The sequence below is a fragment of the Cupressus sempervirens genome, chromosome 9 (genome assembly GCF_028749045.1).
Source record: "Cupressus sempervirens isolate cs-2001-9-10 chromosome 9, ASM2874904v1, whole genome shotgun sequence".
NCBI lineage: Eukaryota > Viridiplantae > Streptophyta > Pinopsida > Cupressales > Cupressaceae > Cupressus > Cupressus sempervirens.
Genome location: NC_143126.1, coordinates 216,560,635 through 216,566,947, shown reverse-complemented (window position 1 = coordinate 216,566,947; position 6,313 = coordinate 216,560,635).

The window sequence follows — 6,313 nt, the reverse complement described above, 5'->3', positions numbered from 1 at the left end:
GCCTATGTGTGATAGCTCATTGGAAAGAGCTCAATCTCTCCTATTTGATTATCACTTGATAGGACTTATTTGATGCTTGGAGCTATTTTTCATTAATAAAGTAATGATTTCTTTATATTTTTGGACACATTTATTGGGGAAATAATCTTATATTATAAAGTTCAAATGAAATCCACTTTAGGGTTCTTTTAGGGTTTGATTTTTCTTGGAGAAGGGATATAAGGAGATGGTAACTGAATGGTGAGTATCTTTTATCATTTTGTCAACCTATTTTGGATGCCATTGCTCTGGAAGAGCATTCCTCACCTAGGACACAAACCCTAGTGCTAAGAATAGATTTGTTGAGATGTAGCCCTCACCAAGGTCAAATTCAAAGGTTCTTATGCATATAGTTTGATCAAAGCATGGGATCGATTTCTAGTATTGTAGTCACACTTTGCACACAGTGGATTTTTAGGGAAGGCAACCACTTTGGTTCAGCTTGGCGTTTCTTTATAGCAACTCATGTGAGGAATTCTAGAGTGTTTATTTGCAATAGATTGGAGTTGTTTTATTATAGCAACTTGGGCTTTAGCATTTAAGCTTTTTTGGCTGTCACTAGTTCCCATCTTCAGTTGGTGTCAACCTTGTTTGAAGTACATTTGTATTGGTACTATTCTGAAGTAAATCAAACTTTGTTGGTACAGTTTTAGAATCATTTCCAGATTAGTTTGTATTGCTGCATATGATTTCTATCACTTCTATTTTATCAATTATTGTTATTTATTCATTGTAATTCCTATATTCAGAAAAATACAAAAAGAAACAACATTCTTCTGCAACTTTTGTCTAGCTCTATAAGATCAAAGAAAAATCTACAAGAAAACATAATTTATATAATTAAACATTATAGCAGCAACAGAGCAAATATCTATTCGAAATATTTCAAGATTTATGAACTCTACTATCATGAAGCTAATGAGAAGATAATATCAATTTGGAGGATATGAAATATGGGATTTACAAAGAAGGGTTTGGCAGGCTGGACCACTACCTTGTCCCGAAAGATTGATTTGGCATACTCATCAAAGACTTGGTGTGGATGTTCCTTCTAAGAAAATATTGCTGAAAAATCGAATCATTATGTTTTTGTGCTACCAGCTGCACAAATGGCATGGAGGAAAACAATCGGGCGAGGTCATCATCTAGGGACCCGTTCTGTGAGCTGTCAAACTGCCTATCTCTAACCTGTCGTGAACTAGGGTGTAAAGGTATACCTAATCTTTGAAGATTTGCCCCTACTCCAACTCCTAAACTAGCACCTGTTCACCCTGCAAACGTACGCCCTGCTTCCATCACTTAAATTATTAAGCATTTCGGGATAAAATGTTCAATGTTTTTCCATTCTATTATATAATAATCTTGATGATAAATGTATTTGTAATGAAAATTTATTAAATTTAAAATAGATATCAATATTTTTTTTAAATAAAACAAGCATTACAATCTACTTTACAATTTAAATATATTGTTAATTTTATATATATATATATGCTTTACAATTTATATATATTGTTAATTATATATATACACACATATATATGTACATATGTGTGTGTATATGCCCTTTAGATAAAAAATAAAATAATTTTTTTAAATTTTAATATATTGTTTATTTGATTCAATTCAATTTCTATATTTTTAATATGTGTTGGATGATCACTGTATATAATTGTTCTTATAGAATTGTTAATATTCGAAAAGGAACATAAGTTAAATCTAAAATATTAGAATTTCACAATATAAACAAGTGTCACGTAGTGGTGTGTACTTGTTTTAGATTAAGGTAAAAGCAGGTTTTGAAGGGGCCCCGAAACCCTTTACACCTAAGAGAAAGATAAACCATTAAGCACGACCAGATAAAAAAGAAACTTGAAACCAACAACACAACTAAACCAAGTTAAACAGGGACCTGAGACCAACAGATGTGACCAGAAAAAACAACCAAAACAGTACTGGAACCTGGAAGGTCAACAGACTGGAATAGCAACCTGAAAAACCTCCCAGACCAGAAACCAACGAACCAGAAAAGCAACCAGTTCACCAACACAAAAAATCGGTCAACATAAGGAAACAAAGGATTTTCCTTTTGATATGAATTTTCCCTTACCCGACCGAAGGACCCTATCTAAGGGGGGCAGAAGAAAAAGACTTCTTCTTCCACTTAACCGCGATCCAACCGTCCTCAATCTTCGCAGCCTCAGCAACCCACGCCTCAGAAGACAAAGACCCGAGGAACCCAGGGGACGCAGAAGTCGCACCAACCTCCGTGAGAGAATCAGAAGACGCCTGACCCCTAGGAGGGACATCCGAACCAGGGGAAGAGACCAAAGCATCCACCTCCACCACCGGCTCGGACAGAACGCAATCCTCAACCACAAAGTCCTTAGAAGCATCCAAGGAAAGATCCACCAGAGCATCCTCCTCAGTCACCGGCACGGATCTAGCCTTAGCCTCAGAATCATCAAGAGCAACCAAGGAATGTTTCACCGTGTAGTGCTCAGAGGAGGCCTTTGACCACCAAGAAGGTGGTCGCCTAGGTTTGGATTTCCCAACAGCACAACGAGCAACAATATGACCCGTCAATTATAGCAAAGTGGTGTGTACTTGTTGTTATAGTACAGTAAATTATAATAAGTTTTGATATAATATAATTTCATTATTGCATTTAACTTAAAATTAATAGTCATGCTAAATTACAATAAGTTTTGATATAATATTTTTTTTATTGCATTTAACACTTGATGCTTTTAAATTTAAACTATGTTGCCAAAAACTCAAACTAGATTTAATTTCACAATAAAGTACAATACTTTTTGGAATAAACCAAAAGTAAAACTTGATGTCAAATGAATATGCCACTAAGAAAAATTTGTCTAATTTTATTTGTTTTCAATACTATTTTTCTCCTTTTACACCAACAAATTTAAACATTTTGTTACTCAAGCTAAATATAATTATTAAAGAGTGACATCTAAATTGATTTTGAAATTCAAATTTTAAAAAGATAAAATTTCATTTACTCTCACAAAACCAAACTAAATCTAATTTTATATTGTAAAATAAAATTTAGACCTAAAACTAAAGTTTAATCTTAGCCAAAAATATGGCACTCTATCTAATCTATTTTTTAAAAGTCAATACTACTTTTCCCTTCAACACTAGTAATGGAGGGTTTAAATACTCATTACACACTAATAATGGAGGGTTTAAATGCTCATTACATCATCGTTGGTATTCAACGAGTATGGAAACCCAAATTATAAACATGTTAAGATAAGGTTTTCTTGTTTTCTAATAAAATTATTCAAATAAGTAAAATAATATTTTATTTTAAATTGAATTAAAATTAAACTATTTATTTGTAAAATAAGTAATCAATTATAAATGAATTTAAGAAATATATTATATTTATTAAATTGTAAAATAGAAGTAGAGAAATGAATTTTCAAGATATAATATAATTTGTGCCAGTGAAAGAAATTTAAATATTTGAAATTAAAACAAAATACATAATAATTGAAACATTACATAAATAGTTTGTAAAATATTGAATAAAAATATAAACTAATCTTAAAGTCTTGTCTGAAAAAAAAATATGGAGTATGGCTCCAGAAAAAGGGGTCCAATAAGACCAAATTGATTGAGCCAGTTATAATTGAAATAAGTCATTTATATAACATTTCTAATTAATTAATATTTATGATAACTTTAGAAATAATCAAATAAGAATAAATGCTAGTGAGCCCAAAATTATGGATTGAGTACAATAGTATTGCCTATGGCAAGTACAATAAGTATAGGAAAAACATTCATACATACATAATGACTTATTCTACAATCTCTAGAAATCTAAATAGTAAGAAAAAGAGATTTTTACAAGAAAGTCTCTAAAAATAAAGGATAGGTTACCTATATGTAAAGGTTAACCTTATGAGTATTTGCATTGTAGGAATGTGAAGAGGAATAGATGTAGAGTGGATATTCTAGTAGAGATTATCTTGGTAAAACCAAAAGTAAGTTAGGTATGGAGGGCCTTTTTAAGATATTTATGTATCGTTTTATAATATGAAAAAATGATTATCTTGTAAACGAGGAATTTATTTCAATAATAATATTTTTATGTAAAAAAAACTACTTACTATTAAGTTAATAAATATAGTATAGTATTGACATGGTTGGGGTGTGAAAGGGAATAAAGATTATTTATATAGGGGTGTAGGATGTCTTGATAGGAACAAAGGTTAGTTAAGTATGAAGATCTTTTTATCTATTTTGAATACATTTTAATAATATGAAGAATTTTTTTGTGGATAAAAGATTTTTATCTATATTTTAACATTTATGTATTTTATTTTTATATATCTTTATATCAAATTTATTTATATTGATATAATTATTAATGTAGATTTGGTTCACTCATATATTGAATATAAGAGTATTTTTTATCAATATGAAGTCTAATATTTTTATTTTATTTTTATATTTTATTATTATATAATTATTTCTGAAATATTTTTGTATTTAAGAAATTTAAACATGATTCATATTTTTTAATTGGTATAAAATCAACAAAATATTTGATTTGCAAAACAAATTGCTAACAATCATTCTTTAATTGTGCTCTTTCATACTAAAGCTCTCAAAGCGAACCAATTTCACCAATCTATTGAGAGGAAATGTCAAATTTATTTGACCAATCTTAATTTTAGCATGAAGATGAAAAGTTATAAGAAGGTTGTTCACTGTTTGAACTTTGGGAACTCAATAGACTATTAGGGGCACACAAGCCACCTCAGCTTTGACATGGTTCAACCATGTTTTACATCTCTTGTTCTCTCGTTCCGATGATGGATCATAGTGTAATTTGAAACTTTGATAGTAAAAATCTCAACATATTCTAATCCAAAAACTACACACTATAACTATCATGGATTGTGAAAATCTTCTTAACATAGAAAAGCATAAATATAAAATACATAAATATGTATGGGGACTAGGGACTGAGGACTATAAGAAGTACTTGTGTTACATTGCCTAAATAGTCGATGCAAATATTTAGCTATTTAGCTAGTGCCAAACACTTGAAATGTTACTTACATTTTTTTTCGCATTAATGACAAACCACTAAAATGTTGTCTACTATTGTACTTACGGTAGGCAAATACAATTTCATTCAGTTTACCTAAAATTCAATTAGTTTTAGCCAATGACATTTTTTTTTTGAAATAATTTTTTTTGTAAAGCTTAATTATATATTTTATAAATTATATGATTGGCTCAATTCATTCTTTTGTGTAATTTGGAATAAAAGATTGAAAGACAGATCCTTTAATATCAATTTTATAAAAACAAAAAAACAAAATTTGCTTCTATGTTGAAATATTAATCTTCTAAGTAGGTGAGCCTATGAACATTATATATATATAATTTCATTAACATATGTATATCCGCAATATCAACTATATACTCTAATACTTCTATTATTATTAAAACTTTGAAAACTAATCATTTTAAAAATAATTTGATATCATTTATTATTATTTTAAATATTACATTTATTTTATTAAAGAAAACGATTAAACTATCTATAACATATAAAATAAAATATAAAATATTAACTATAACTATATATTTATTCTATTAATTATAATTAAAACTACTTGTTTTTAGCACGATAATTTGTCTCGTTTAATTTTTTTAAATATTTTTATTTCCACTATGTTTTCTTGGATTTTTCTCATCGTAAGAATATAAAATCTATTAAAATAGAACTTTTATAGTCGTCTTATCTAATTTGTGTTCTATTTTTAAAATGCATATTCTTGAAAGCAGGACAACAATTTTGTAAATCTTGAGGTAAGTCGGTCTTTTTTCCATTTAGGGCAAGAACCATCTGAGAAAGAAGCAGAAGTTCTTGCAAGGGAATAGTTGAGTCTTGTTGGAATGGATTGGTTTTGATGCGAAGGCTGCCTCAACATTGTTTTTTCGCACTGCAGTAGTGAAAACTATAAGAGATCGACAGGGGTTAATAATGGTGAGGGGTGAAAGTGGTGGCTGTGCTTAGGAAGCAATGGCTCTAGGATTGAGGATGAGGTCAAAGTCGCCTTGACAACCAGAATGGATCTTTGAATACTTTCTAATAATCCTGGTGAAATCTGCAACCATTTATTATAGAGTAGCAACAACCACACTAGCAATTTGGCGTACATTGTCCAAATGGTCAGTTAGCAAAGGGAAAATGATAGCAAAGAGAAGATGAATCTTTATTCCT